Below are 16,440 nucleotides of genomic sequence, written 5' to 3'. Positions count from 1 at the left end.
TTTTTTAAAATTCCACCTAATAAAAATAAAATAGAAGCACTCGGAGAAAACCATCAGGAATGATGTCGTTTATAAACATCATAAATTACAATTTTTTTTTTTTAAATATTCCAAATTTAATCCTGCTTAAGCAACATGAGAGTTCTAGCACAAGCGGGCTTGTGAACTCTTTGCTTAAGCAACATGAGAGTTCTAGCACAAGCGGGCTTGTGAACTCTTTGCTTAAGCAACATGAGAGTTCTAGCACAAGCGGGCTTGTGAACTCTTTGCTTAAGCAACATGAGAGTTCTAGCACAAGCGGGCTTGTGAACTCTTTGCTTAAGCAACATGAGAGTTCTAGCACAAGCGGGCTTGTGAACTCTTTGCTTAAGCAACATGAGAGTTCTAGCACAAGCCCGCTTGTGAACTCTTTGCTTAAGCAGGATTAAATTTGGAATATTTAAAAAAAAAAATGGTAATTTATGATGTTTATAAACGACATCATTCCTGATGGTTTTCTCTGAGTGCTTCTATTTTATTTTTATTAGGTGGAATTTTAAAAAAAATCATTATTAAGTCAAATAATAATATATACCCTGAGAAATTTGAGAAACACTAACTGGATGAACAAACTACCTTCTCCTTGGAGTCTAGCGATGCCATCCCTGTATTGCGATCGTTAGTGAGAATCCTGCATCCCGCATGAAAGAAATAAATAATATTTACCTGCAAGCAATACGTGGTGTCATCTGTTGTTGAAAAGCAGAACTACTTACAAGTACCTTTGCATGAGATAACTCTCGCTTAAGAAATATTTAAAAAATTATATTTAAGTAATGGTTCCAATTGGAAAACTGTCTGTTTGTATCTAACATTAGTCACAGTAACTAATATGAATCCTGATTCGGTGTCTGTCGCTGTATCGAAAGGACACAGGTGTAAGTTTTGCAGCAAAGAATTTATCTTGAGTAAGAATGGAAGACAACACCAGAAGAATGACTGTGTTAAAAATCCACTACGCAATATGATAAGTTGCGTTCGATGTAGCAAGTCGTTTACGCGGAGAGAGAGCTTAAAAAGACATGACAGAACTTGTAACGTTAAGCCTGCTTACAAGCCAGAGTACAACGATGCTACTAGACTAAGGAATAGTGATCTGCATTACGACAATAATTTTCCTTGTCTTGAGAGAGATTATGTTCGTGGCTCTTCCGATCTCGACGAAAAACTTAAATTGAAGGTCGATGATGATTTATGGAAGAATGAAGACAATGGAAGAATCCTTAACGTGAAAAGTGAGAATACATTCCAGCCGAATTCAAGTAGATCTTTCTTACTTTGTAAAAATGATGATGGACTCCTAAAAAGGAAGCATGAAGACGATAATGGCACTTCGACATCATCGATATCGAATTCATATGGTAATCTGGGTGAAGAGGATGCCTTCTACAGTGATTGTTACAGTGACTCTGAGGCTGTTAACAAAAGCATAGACTGTGATGAAGCACCTAAAGCTGACAAGATAGAAGAATGTAACGATGTCCTGAGACCGAAACGGTGGAAACGACGTGTTATAATAAATAAATCTGATAACGCTTATTATGATCACTGGGACGATTGTGATATTAAAAGTATTTATAATAAACAAGCAAGTGAGATGGTAGTAGAAGAGATTGATTACACATCGTGGAAAGATCCAAACTTATTGGTTGACCGGCTAAGACTTCTACATGGCTCGCTTTGTGCAGGAAACTATTCGTGCATAAAAGAAATATCCTTCATACTCGAAGAACTGAGGAAAGCTGGCTACATACAATAATGACTTATTTTACTTCTATTTGTATAATCTTAAGAAATAAATTAAATATTAAAAGTAAAAATTAAATGTTTTTATTTCTTGCATTCTGATTTCTAACTAAGACTTAGTTCTCGTAACTTGTGTTACCAAATGTGCTGCCTTTTTGATGGTGCTTCCAAAATGTGCTTCCTTCTTTTGTTGATGGTGCTTCCAAATGTGCTTCCTTTTTTGATTGTGCTTCCCAAATGTGCTGCCTTTTTTATGGTGCTTCCAAAATGTGCTTCCTTTTTTGATTGTGCTTCCAAAATGTGCTTCCTTTTTGTTGATTGTGCTTCCGATTGTGCGTTGTTTCTATGATTGTGCTTCCTTTTTCGTTGAATGTGCTTCCAAATGTGCTTCCTTTTTCGTTGAATGTGCTTCCAAATGTGCTTCCTTTTTGTGGATTGTGCTTCCAAATGTGCTTCCTTTTTGTGATTGTGCTTCCAAATGTGCTTCCTTTTTGTGGATTGTGCTTCCAAATGTGCTTCCTTTTTGTGATTGTGCTTCCAAATGTGCTTCCTTTTTGTGATTGTGCTTCCGATTGTGCTTCCTTTTCTATGAATGTGCTTCCGATTGTGCTTCCTTTTTGTTGATGGTGTTTACAAATGTGCTGCCTTTTCGTTGTCGGTGCTGCCAAATGTGCTGCATTTTCGTAGTCGGTGCTTCCAAATGTGCTGCCTTTTCGTAGTCTGTGCTTCCAAATGTGCTGCCTTTTCGTTGATGGTGCTTCCGTTTTGTTGATTGCGCGTAGTAAAATATGTAGTGACTGAATATTTACTAGTTCAATACCTCTTGGTGTTACTAAAATATTTTTCAAGGTCGCTTGGTCCTTTAGTATGTATAAAAATTTCATGATGGTCTAAATGACTGTAATTATCTAAAGACGAAGAAGGTCCTGCGGTTCTGAAATGACTAGCCTATACGTCTGATATTGTCATGACTCGGTCTCATGGTCCATAGACAATTGGCCTGTATGTGTGGCTTTGTACATGAACGATTTATAGGTTATTCAGATTATCGAATAATTAGACTTTCATGTAAGGCATAGCGGTACTGTATTTAATTCGTTGGTCAGGTATATTGTCTTGAGTTGTTTTTCGTAGAGTGAATGATTAATAAATTCCACGAAAGGTAATGGAAAATAAAATATTAAATATATTTAATATTTAGTTACACCTGTCACTGATCAAGCAGTGCGTTCATTACTTCTGGAACTATTAAGCAAAGTATAATGTTATTTATATCAATTTTCTCTTTATTATGTATTTCAGAGTATATTATACTCTATGTAACTTGGATGTCCAGGCCCGATCTCAAGACACAATGCGAGCATGCTTAGGGCTTGGATGGTTGATCACCTCGTTCGAATGTTGGAGGCCGCCAGCAAGGCGGGGGGACAACAACGGAAGCAACGGTACACGTGACTGGACTGGAGGGGGGTCCTAGCGGTATAAATTGAGGTCAACACCCTAGACACAGCAGTCAACACATAGTCGTGTGGGTATAGAGCTGCTGCTACAAATTCAAGCAAATGCTGTTCGATCCAACTGCAAAGTACGCGGAAGTAACTCCAGGATTCTGCCGTGTGCACTACGTCACCGAGGATGGTTACTTCAACTAGAGGTCTGCAACTTCGGTCATCACTGGGCCAGTGATTGTGACGAGGAGGCTCCGGACATAATCGAGACATCCTGCAACAAGGTAGATTGTGTCGTCCATTATCTAAGACCTGACAGTACATTACCGGCTTAGTCTCGTCTCGACCTCCATGACAAAATGTGTAAACCTCCAAGGCTTCTCTAGTCAGTATGGGTTTATTATCAAGGAACTTAGCATTGCAGATGAAGAAGGAAATGTAATAACACGTAACTTTCAACCTCCATTTGAATGGCGATATCTCACCAGGAAGCATCAAAAAACAAATGCTTGGCTCACTAGAAATTTTCATGGTTTACATTGGGAACACGGACTCTTTCCTTATGCTTCAATACCCAACATATTGGCAAGTCATTTCACCGGCCCTGTATTGGTTGTAGGAATAGAGCAGAAACGGTGGCTAACTAACTATTGTAAGCATCATGTGCTAATATTAGATGTACAAGCAGAATATGACTGTCCATCATTGAAAGAATTAAATAAATTGTACACGTGCATTAATACATGTCCAGGTTCGATCTCAAGACACAATGCGAGCATGCTTAGGGCTTGGATGGTTGATCACCGCGTTGGAATGTTGGAGGCCGTCAGCAAGGCGGTGGGAACAACAACGGAAGCAACGGTACATGTGAATGGACTGGAGGGGGGTCCTAACGGTATAAATTGACGTCAACACCCTAGACACAGCAGTCAACTCATAGTCGAGTGGGTATAGTGCTGCTGCTACAAATTCAAGCAAATGCCGTTCGATCCGTCTGCAAAGTATGCGGAAGTAACGCCGGGATTTCGCCGTGTGAACTACATCACCGAGGATGGATACTTTCAACTAGAGGTCTGCAACTTCGGTCATCACTGGACCAGTGATTGTGACGAGGAGGCTCCGGACATCATCGAGACATCCTGCAACAAGGTAGATTGTGTCGTCCATTATCTAAGACCTGACAGTACATTCCCTACAACATTAGAAGCGCTTAAGGCTGCATCAGCGACTGAAACTATAAGCTCGGAACCAGACTATTCCTCAGTAAGGTGCGAGTTGCAACGTAGCACCGAGACGGTTATCAGATGGACTGAACAGTGTGACGGGTTTATTCACAACACCACCTACGTTAACCATCATTGGTACACATCCTGCAGCTTTCTACTGTGTAGACTCTACCGCTTCTTTCCCCACAGTTAAATTTGTAAGCTAAGAAGCAATTTGAAGGTTCGTGCGGTTGTTATTATGTCTTCGCGCCATGACATTGATTTCAACAGCTTGTGGTGGAATACGTGTGAATGTATTAGGACCATACCCTTAGAGGACATACCAAGTGAAGCAGAGGATGAGGAAACATTTCTACACAATTGGTTTGAAATCGAGTACTGCAGACAACGTGGGCGACGGTGGTCACGTGAAGAGCCGTGGGGACGATCCCCTGAGCGTGATCGTTCGCCAATAGAGTCATCACGTCAAGTTTTTAGAGATGTACCTACAATTCAACCTGCTCGTGAACCAATGTTACCACCAATCATCGTTAGTAACGATGCTGTCGAACCACTACCAATTGCATCTCGTCAATCACCTCCTACATCAATCAAAGAGAGACCGTCACCTCCATCAATTGTGGGGAGACCAGCACGGACATCGCATCTCATGCTAGGAGCAACGTAAGTGAATCAGCAATTAACATCTCATAGAGTATAGTATACAACTGAAAATAATTTTAACAATGGACTGTTCTAATAAATGCTCTACTCTATGGAATTGCATAACAGACATATTTATCCAAGTGATACATATATTTTTAAATACGACCCTCGCCTCGTGCGATGGCAGTCGAGCTGAAACTGTGGTGGTGTAAGGACCTACAGCAGAAGTAGTTAACCAAGATGTCTAACTTTCAACCGAACATGATATACTCCAGTGTAACGCCCGGTCTAGGTACTGTTGATTACAGTGAGTCTATCGACGGGGTTTTAAAACATTTTTCGGAGAGATGTGACGCTGTGTTTCACGTGAAACAGGTTTTAAACCCAGGACCTCAAGATACACCTCTAGAAGTTATCAACTGCCTGGGCTATGGACATTGTAGTGTGAATATGATGAGTGACGATACAGTTCTCCCTGCAACACCTGAAGAGGTTTTCGCACATGCATTCAACCTACCAGCTATTCGGTCACCACCAGCATCTGCATGTGGCCAGACTTCGCCAGTACAGACATCAACTGCCTGTACCCAGATGGGTGCTACATCGCCAGCACCTACTACATCAGTAGCAGTCCAGCCTAAACGCCGGCGTCAGCTTCGCCTTCCTACATCTCGCAAGAGTCGAACCCGAGATCTCAGTCATCTAGGTCCGATCAGTGAAGACACCACTCAAGTATGTTCCACAGAAAACACTAGTGATGAAAGAACTGTTGAGATTGCCCGTGTAGCTGTACGTTCATTACTTCTGGAACTATTGAGCAAAGTATAATGTTATTTATATCAATTTTCTCTTTAATATGTATTTCAGAGTTTATTATACTCTATGTAACTTGTAGTCATGCTTAATATTTAGGTATTGGGTCTCGAGTTAATGTTGCCTTTGTCACTATGATGTGTAGTGTGTGAATATTATGTGATTTTATTACTCGTTATTTACTTCTTTTAAATCATCAATTGTTCTTACCCCTTGCTGTTTGTAATAAGATTTAAATAAATATGTGTTTAACATTTACGTTGTTTGCTTTAATTTCAAAACATTTAATTGCCGCTATTATTGAATTGTAACTATAAGTTATTAGTCTCCTCAGCTAGAGTGATTGCTTTAATACATAAATTCTAACACTACCTTCGAGATGTCTTCCGCCACTACGAGAAGAAGAGAGAGTCTCTACACAACACCAATATTTTATAAATACTCTATCATATTTAATAAACATACATTATTAATTAATAATAATAATATGGCTACAGGTTCCAAACTTATCCCGACTTGTCTCGACTGACTACATAACACTTGGCGCCATCCGGCATTAACTTTAAGAATTAAAGATGGCGACAGTGGTGCGCTCCGGCGGTAACTTTAAGAATTAAAGATGGCGATGGTGGCACACTCTGGTAGCAACACTAGGAACTAAAGATGGCGATGGTGGCGTCATCTGGTATCGATTGTATGAACTAAAATATGGCGACGGTGGCGCCATCTACCAGTCAACTTGAGAACCAAGATGGCGGCGTCTCTGGCAACTAATTTTTTAATTTGGCGCGCGATACTAGCGACATCTACCAGCCAACTTGAGAACCAAGATGGCGGCGTCTCTGGCAACTAATTTTTGAATTTGGCGCGCGATACTAGCGGCATCTACCAGCCAACTTGAGAACCAAGATGGCGGCGCCTCTGGCAACTAATTTTTGAATTTGGCGCGCGATACTAGCGACATCTACCAGCCAACTTGAGAACCAAGATGGCGGCGCCTCTGGCAACTAATTTTTTGAATTTAGCGCCATCTGGTAGTCTGTGCTGGAATTAAAGATGGCGGCTGTATAATAATTTTAATTTCAAATGTGGCGCCTTAGGTATGCATTAAGGAAGGCAAAAACACCCTCCCCCCATTTATCATAAACTTGCCGTCAGTACGTAGCATATATAGATTATTTATTCCACCATATCCCAATTGGTCTCGTGGTCTAGTGGTCAAGGCGTCCGCCTCGTAACCACGACATCCTGGACGTTTTCACGTCCCATGGATCGAATCCCAGCCTCGGCACTGAAAATATTTTAGTTAAAGAAAAAAATAAAATAATCCCTGCTGCTATCTGGTGGCGACCAACAGAACTATATGACGTCACAAGATGGCTGCCTCCAGCAGACGAAAACAAGATGGCGGCCACCAGCAGACGAAAACAAGATGGCGGCCACCAGCAGACGAAACAAGATGGCGGCTGATGATTACATCGAATTTCGAAAAGTTGAAGTTCGAAAAAAAAAAATTCGAATCCAAGATGGCGGCCGTGACGAAAAGTGCAATGGTGACATCACGATTCGAAGTTGGTGGAAATTTCTAGAAATACAAAATGGCGGATGGATTAGCATGGATTAGCATGGATTAACATATGGATTAGCATAGATTGGCATATGGATTAGCATAGATGGGCATACGAATTAGCATAGATTGGCATACGAATTGGCATAGATTGGCATACGGATTGGCATAGATTGGCATGGATTAGCATAGATTGGCAAGGATTAGTATAGATTAGCATAGATTAGCATACGGATTAGCATGGATTAGCATACGGATTAGATGACGTCATCCAAGATGGCCGCCGGATCCTGGATCCTGCGCCTGTCCCAGAACCGGTATTTTCCTACTACTGTTGTGCGCGATGAGAAACTTGTAACATTTCAAGAGGGGACCTATGTCACGAAAAAAAGGTTTGTGTTGTATGAGACGTCCAAGGTTGAGTGCATTTAGTACATGGGCATGCGTGCTACATTTCGTTAAGAAACTCCCCATAAAGACCAACTCTTAGTGCAGTAAATTACAAAATTGACACTATACTTATTACAGAGCCTACATCAGCGGCGAAGAGATTCAAACACATGCAGTTCTGTGCCCAGGTTTTAGTCATAAAGTGGATTTGTGTGACAAGGTCCTCCTCTGAAGTTACATGAGTGTAGACCTTCAAAGTACCCCACAGAAAATGGTGATCTGTAAGGCCTGATGACCGCGGTGGCTATGAAATCAGTTAGGCCTTCTTAAGCATTAAAATATGTAGCTTATGAATAATTAAACTGCCATTTGCTTAAGACAGCTGGAGTCTCGCAATGTTGCAGCCATGTTACCTGACAAAACCTAAGTGGCACCATATTCAATAGTGTGGGCACCATAAACAATCCAAAATGTGACGCTTTACAGCGCCCAGGGCATGCATTCATGGACATAGGCTCTCTACTGAAAAATAAAAAAAATTCCCGTTTCGCGCGTCATACAAAACGTTGTTGGTTTTGGTTTGAATCATCCGTTGTAAGCCAGTTAGAGCTTCTCTCGATTCCAAAGTGCGCTGGTATTCACCCTTGGAAATGACATTCGGAAACCACCTTTGTGGAAATTATCAAAATGTTTGTTTAATGATACGGAATTCTTTACACTCTAAACTAACATTTCATTTAAATAACATTAGGCAGCATCCACTTATTGCAAGAAACTTGTATGCAATTCGATGTGATATTATTGACTTTTGTTGAAGCTTATGATATAATGTGAAAGGACTTCGTTGCAACTCGGACGAGATGTTTTTTGTGCATCACACATGAAAAGTTTCAGCATCAGAAACATAACGCTTGGAAGTAGACAATTCTTCGTCCTCTCGGAGGTGAGCATTATATTTGTGATGGGAGAACGCACATGGTCTATTCTTTTGGCTCGTTTATTTAATTTGCATTAGCAGTCACACTGTTTTGGTACCTTAGTTGGTACATGTGGTGAGTTCTCAGGCCAATTTAGTCCTCTGGATGTCTGCCAATTTCTTCCAGATAGACTTAGAAATGTTAAATCCGTTGCTCCATAACACACATGTTAAGTCAGCGAACACCAACTGCCCTGTCATGTTTTAGTTGTAGCTGGTGGGAATGGTCAACCAAATATTGGTTACTTAAAGGGACTACATCTCTAAGGACAAAGTATTCCCTACCTAGAGGCATGCGTTGTATGCAAACATTCCTATAGAACGTTTCCCTCTTAGATTGCAGTACACGACTTATGGCGCGTGCTGTTGCCAAATGTCTCACACATTACGAATTTCAAGAGATGTGTTTCTTTGGAATTCTGTTTGCACCAGAAGCATTTTAAGATCTCATATCGTAATTAATAATATGTTTTACTGGCTTGCCTATACATTTGTAGTAAATCGTCACTTTTTTACTCTAACCTACAACAACACAAAAAAAACCATTCACACATATTCATTGGCACGAATTCATACGAAATATTAAAACGAAATTGTAAAATGAACTTGATAAAAAATTACACGTAACTTTTAATCACTATCGCTTGCGCTGACCAAAGTTGATACCCCTTCCGTGAGAGTAGCACAGGGCTAACCAGACAAAAGGGGTTGGGGTGATGGAGATGACTGGAATGAATTTAATGAGGCCAAAATTATAAAAAAAACTTTCCTCGTCATCTTTAAGTTTGTCAGCTCTCCACAGCTCTTCTTCCATGTTTTTAACCTGTTCTATATAATTTTTACAGTTTTATTTTGATGGTAGTCATAACTTTGTGTTATCAACATGCGCCTAGAAAGTTTTGTTACGAAGTCTTACGAACGATTTCACTTGGGCCCACACCATTTCAATAGGGCTGAGCTCGCAATGATATGGGGGCAAGCAAAGTACAGTTCGTCTTACGCTTTTGGCTATTTCTTCATGTATGTATTTTTTTTACTTAAGCTTTTCCCGTCCTCCTGTGTGTAGCAATTCCCTATTAATCATACTGGCATCATACGAAATGCCCATCTTCGCGAGATACTATCGTATATACTCCACACGAAAACATTGCAGGGGAATCGGTTCACACATCCTGCTATGGTATCATGCATTATCTAAAGCAGTAACAGTTTCGTCTGGAGTGTTTGGCAAAAGATTTTAGGCAAACTACTTTTCATACCAATCTGCAGTCATTTCATCGGAATTGATGCAAAATGTGCGCCATGTCCTGTAGGCTGTTTAAGGCCTGAACTAAGGCTTTCAATGGCTGCCTGTTGAACGTTCTTCACGGCTGTCTTTCCTTGCCTTTTCCACAATGAGCCCCACATTTACCCACGACTCCTCTGTATAGATAGCTGGCTTTCCTAAATCCAGAAACCTTTTTACGTTTCTCAAGTCGGTATGCCGCCACCGAATTATGTCGTCACGTTCTATATATAATGCCTGGTTATTCTTCTTAATTTCTCAAACCCAATGACGTGAAGAAACCTATGCAAGGTGGTACGAGATAAATTTGGCAGTGATTCGTCATTTTTCAGTTTTGCTAGAATAACATTTGAAGCAAACATTGTAAGCAAACACAAAAATGTGAACGATCTGCCGAAACCCACTCTATATAATGCCATCGAAAGTTTGTTTATGGGAACTTTTATGTTTGAGTTTTTTTGGTTTTACATGACCAGGCGTACTTAAGGGTACCATGCCACTCCATTTCCCTCCCAAAGGCGTAAACGGTTCGTTCTGATCAGCCAGCTGCTTTGGAAGCTTCCTTGACTGCATTGTTCACACTCATGTTTTTAGAAACATTCTCAAGTACGTTTGACACAATCTTGCGCGCCCTCCCTCGTAGCCTACCAATGTAGTTTCTGTTTGGTGTTCCACCTTACATAGTTGACATTACTTAATCCACATCAAGGCAGAAAATAAAACCACATGTGAATAAATAACCCGTCAAAAGTGTAACTGTGAAGAGTCACAGGACACAATGCTTCGCTTGGTCGCGAGACACGGCCCTGACTGGTAGGCCGGTTTCCAGAAATGAGTGTCGTAGGAAATAGCTGAACCAAGGAAGCCTTAATATTTGAACACCTGTCGGACAGAACTTTACTTATCCAAACACAACCATGTTTTCGCTTACAAAGCAGGTTGAAGCTAGCCTCTAGTACAGCGCGCTCTTGCGTTAAGACACATCTTCACAGCTATGGACACGATAACCATGGGAGCAATTGAGATGGTGGTGTTTTAAACAAATTCCATTCATTGTAAACATCCTTCAGTCTTTCGACCCCTATCTATCTTTAATGGCAAAAAACTTTGCCACATAGGTATCAACTTTTTGATGTCAGTTTTTGAGTAGGTATTTAAAAGAATTGAAGAACTGCAACATGGATCAGTACGTCTTGAGTTTTTTGGTAGCATTGCCAAACATGAATTTATTCAAAAAATCTGAATAGAATACACACTTTGCTTAATTTTTTATGTGATATATTTTGAAATACTTAAAAACAGTTCCCAGTGAGAAAGTTGTTTTAAATTGTTTTTGGCTCCTTAAAATTCAATTAAGCATGCAAAATGTACATCGCCTGATGGATATTTTTATGATTTAAAATATACAAAAATGCTTTGTCCAAAAAATACAACTTTTAATATCTATGATATATGGCAACAGCGCACGAAAAGACAAGGACAGCGCTCACGGCAGTCGGCATGTTTTACAAAGAGAGAGAAAGCACCCATTCACTTCCACACTGCAATCCAAGAGTGAAATACTGTATAGGTAGTTGCAGCAAGGATTTTATTTGTTTTTAGGTCATAAATCTCAAACGTCAACTAATATCTATAATACCCGCAGGTAAAAGTTTTGTTTCCAATATCAGGATGCTACTTCATATTGTTTTTTATACGAATTAACAGTATTATTTTTTATTTCAGTTTAATGTTTGGTAATAGATTGAAGAAGTTGAAGAACTTTGTTCAATAAAACACTTCCTGGAATTGCAGTTAAATCAAAAATAGTTTTGAATTTCTTTGCACAACTGCTATGTCTTCAAACGGTTTTTCAAGAACGACTATCGCCCTTAGAATTACTTGAATTTTATAAACTTTGCATTAATTTCCATGAAAAATCACCACTTGAAATATTTTGGGTTTGTTTCTATCAACTTGTGTGAATATACATTTTTAACACTTCATGCAAAGAAACTGTTTTTCCCCCGCAGTGTACTATAATTAGTTTTTCACGATCCATCATATTTTTGTAACCCATAGAAATAAATACATCTTGTAAGAAAAAGTGACCATAAAAATTGTACAATTTAAATGTCAGACTATTTCATACAAAAATATGTCATGTTGAGCTTATACATTTGTAATGTATTTCAGAAGTTAACTTTTGTTTCATTTATGATGTGTTTGCGAAATATGTTGGTAAGAATCGAAACAGGGACTTTTGGATCCTGCGTCCCAGATTATTGTAATAAAGTGTTGCTATTATATGCATAAAACGATCAAATATTAATCATTTAAAATATAAAGTATTTAATTTTTCACTGTAATAGAGAGTATAAAGATTTTTCATTTGAATTTGCTCCTTTACGAATAGGAAACAATAGGCATGATAAATGCTACGTTGGTGTGATAAGTGGATCTATAAGTTTATTTCAAGCGATAATATAAAGTAACGCATTAAAGACAAACACACTACATTCTACCATTGAGAACCAACTAGTTTTAACAAGATTTGCGTTAAATGTGATTCCTTATCCAGTTCAGCGATTTGCAGTATTCATACCGATGTCATGCCAAGCGATGTGACTCTATGCCGGCACAGTAGACGCCAGGGAGTGAAGACGGTGATGCAGAGCATTCGCTTGAGGGAGCAATGGAAGCCAGCTTGAGAGTGTCACACCTGTGCAGGCAGCTGGCATCCCACACACGACCTCCCTCGTTCGCTTGAGGGAGCAATGGAAGGCCAGCTTGAGAGTGTCACACCTGTGCAGGCAGCTGGCATCCCACACACGACCTCCCTCGTTCGCTTGAGGGAGCAATGGAAGGCCAGCTTGAGAGTGTCACACCTGTGCAGGCAGCTGGCATCCCACACACGACCTCCCTCGTTCGCTTGAGGGAGCAATGGAAGGCCAGCTTGAGAGTGTCACACCTGTGCAGGCAGCTGGCATCCCACACACGACCTCCCTCGTTCGCTTGAGGGAGCAATGGAAGGCCAGCTTGAGAGTGTCACACCTGTGCAGGCAGCTGGCATCCCACACACGACCTCCCCTATGAGTGCCGGTAGCGCGAAATGTTGATTAAACATGTTCAAATATGTCATGACTTGTACGAGTGGAATTTTGTCGAATATAGTTTATAAAAATTATGTTTTAAAAGGCGATGTTTCTACAGATTTCACTAATTGACTTTTAGTAAAATGTTGTGAATTATTTTAATGAGACAGCATTTTGCGAGCAACTTCTTCGTGGAAATTAATCATGTATCTACGCCAAAATTTATTCTCATCCTTAAACATGTTGAAGGCACCTGCTACCAGAATCTGTGACGACGATGGGGCTTTTACGTCAAAAGAAGAAGACACCATCATAAAACAATAAAATAAAATGTCTTGGATGATTATTATAATTATACAAATTATATTGATTTTCAGAATTACTGCTGTGAGAATTTGAAGATGATGGTACACGATGGAGGAAACATCAGTTTTACATCTTACGATGACCCAACTGTATTGAAGGGCAGGCTTTGACTTTTTATTGCTTATAAAAATAGCTGAAATTTGATACATCATAAAAAAATTTCACACCATATTCAGGAAGCTAAGGTGAGTAGTAATTCAAAAATATATGGTTTTGTGTAGTTCGTTTCAAACTGTTTGTATAATATATAGTGTATTAAAGTTCCTCCTGCTACAGGGTTCAGTGAGAGATGTCGAGGTGTTGGCTGCCATATTGGATTCTGTCATCACAGTGTAATTATTCTCTGTGTGTTGCCAACTGTACAAGCCCCACGTTGGGCGCCACTGTAATTATTCTCTGTGTGTGGCCAACTGTACAAGCCCCACAATAATGTGTGCCACTCTAATTGAAATATGTATTATATGGTCAACTGTAAATAATAATTGTTCTTGCGGGGTTTTTGGCACCTATTCTCTCCGCAGTAGATCTCGGGAACGCTGCTGCTGTATGGATTACCCAGACTGCTAATTCAGCTAGCACGTCACTGCATTGTACTACTGTCAAGAGAATAATTATTAAAAGGAAATTTGGTAGTGTTGTGTTACTAGTGTAAATTTGCATTACCTATGACCAAGTCTGTCTTATACGTAACTGACATTTACTGTAATTGAAATAGTAGTAGTTTGAAAACATACGATTTTAATGGGTTCTTAAATATTGTCGTGAAGTTACTATTACCATGCAATTCAGCGAGAGGAACAACCAAAATAATTTACTGTGTATGTTATCATTTTGTTGTGACCTAGGTGTCAGTAAGTAGATGTAAATGACGTCACAGGAACACATCGACTACCATGCCGGGTCTAGCTATAATCTGTCGGAGGCTTGAGGCTCTCTTCCTAGGAACTCCAGGTGGTCTGGCTGCGACGCTGGAACACTGGACGCTGGAAGCTGTAACTGGCGGTAAATATGTAGAGTCGCGGTATATGTGGAAAAAAATGCTAAAAATCCGAAAATACCTTTATTCTATGCTCTTTCACTTCCTCTTTTGAAATCAACCGGCGGAGATAAGAAATTCCAAATACTTTAGGAGATATCGAATTTTTTAATTTTCATCACAATACCTGCGTATTCATGCTGCGATTACCATTGTTTCTTGTTTACGAGTATCTATTATGTTTCTTATTGGACAATGTTGTCACGTGACAGTTCCGTGATTGGCCAGTATTCAAATGAACCAACACGTGATTATTCATTTATTTATTTATGTTCCGTCGGAGGTATCGCAATGTAGGTGAATGACTACATCATTTCCTTCTAATGGCAAAGGAAATGTACCCGCCTCCGCTTTTAACGTTTCTAATTTTAAAGTCTTATTTTTTATTTGGATATTGTTGCGCAAGTGAAGATGGGGGAATGGCGCCACCTTAAGGAAAACATAAGATAGCCATCAACCGAATGACGATAGGCTGGAAATAATCAGTTATACCTGACTGTTGGGGATCTTAGTACACAATGCTAACAGTTCAAGAGCTTAGAAATAAGTCTTCTATGTGTAATTTGTATGTAATTACGATTCGGCGAATGGTGGTATTACCCCGCTACTCGGGGTAATTCCGCCACTCATTTGAGATATTTATATTGTTTGTAAAGAAGACATTATTTATTAAAACATTGACGTGTTTAAGCTATAACTTACATGTACACTTACAAGGATACACTACGACAAAGAACAAAAGTAAACCTACTCATGCTTTAGCTGATCCATAGCCACCCATTAGGATACAATAGAGAAATTAACAAAAGTCACATATATAGTCTTTAGCTGATTCATAGCCACTGCATTCTGAATGGGCCCATCGGGAACAAAGCGTACAGCGGAACCATAATTCGTTATTTTTTCCGAATTCGTTGCATATAACGCACACGTTGAAATCATCACCAAACTGCACTGGGTCTATATCATCATCCTCATTGTCGTCACACAATTTTTTTTCATCTATGTCTTCCTCGTTTGAAGACGATGATGATTTCAACATAAGCCCTCTTCTGCATGTCTTCATGACCTTCTTTCCTGAGTGTTTGCTGGATGACTTCCTTTTTTTCCTCTCATCTGTGACATTAGATCCTCTTTTTATCAATTTCTTCTTAGTGATTTCGTCAAAGTAAGCCTTAATTGGACTCGAAGTGATGATCTCAGAGTGCTGCTTTCTTGAGGCCCTTATACCAACCGATTTTGATGAACATGGTTTAGGAATTGGAGAGATTTTTTCAACTAGGCCCACAGTGTGGTGCAATAAAGGAGGTTGACTTACTTCATTTTTTCCTCCAGATGTGGAAGGTAGAGGCTCCGTCTCCATATCTGTGTTATCTTGGCATGTTGAGTCTGATCCTGGAGGTTGATGTGATGTAGCCGTAGGAATAGGACTAGATGAAATTTGCGGCTTTTCTTCACCATCTGGAATGCAAACTGTTGAATTAACTTCATGTGTAGCAATGAAATCATCTTCTCCAAATTTGGTGGGATTCAATGGATAAATTCCTGCTGTTAAAAATCCAGTGACCCCTTTCTCCAGTGTAGCAACACGAATGTAGGCTCGGTTAAAAATTTCTGCCAGTTCGTATGGTGTGATTTTTAGGTTCTCGCTGCTGTGAGTTTTCATGTAGAGTTCACATTCCTTGTTGAAAGCATTCTTAAGAGGGCCATAAAAACAGATATCCAAGGGTTGTAGTCGATGAGACGAATGGGGTGGAAGTGACACAATATGTATATAATTCTTTCTGCAAAACGAATACACCCTGTACGATTTGTGGCTGGAGTGGTTG

At 39.7% G+C, this 16,440-nt stretch overlaps 1 protein-coding gene across 13 annotated transcripts in view; it reads left to right on the top strand.

Moving 5' to 3' along the window:
- The window catches only part of LOC134529870 (voltage-dependent calcium channel type D subunit alpha-1), a 406,577-nt gene that overhangs the window by 83,910 nt on the left and 306,227 nt on the right, over positions 1 to 16,440 (top strand). Inside the window, exon 3 of one of the 13 annotated variants that reach the window (XM_063364398.1) lies at positions 13,587 to 13,760. The exons of the other annotated variants lie outside the window; for them this stretch is intronic. The gene's annotated coding sequence lies outside the window, so the exon portion shown is untranslated. The remainder of the gene's footprint in view (positions 1 to 13,586; positions 13,761 to 16,440) is intronic. 13 annotated transcript variants of the gene reach the window in all.

The sequence above is a fragment of the Bacillus rossius genome, chromosome 2 (genome assembly GCF_032445375.1).
Source record: "Bacillus rossius redtenbacheri isolate Brsri chromosome 2, Brsri_v3, whole genome shotgun sequence".
Taxonomy (NCBI): Eukaryota; Metazoa; Arthropoda; class Insecta; order Phasmatodea; family Bacillidae; genus Bacillus; species Bacillus rossius.
The sequence above is the reverse complement of the archived record's forward strand: the minus strand, read 5'-3'. Positions and strand labels throughout refer to the sequence as shown.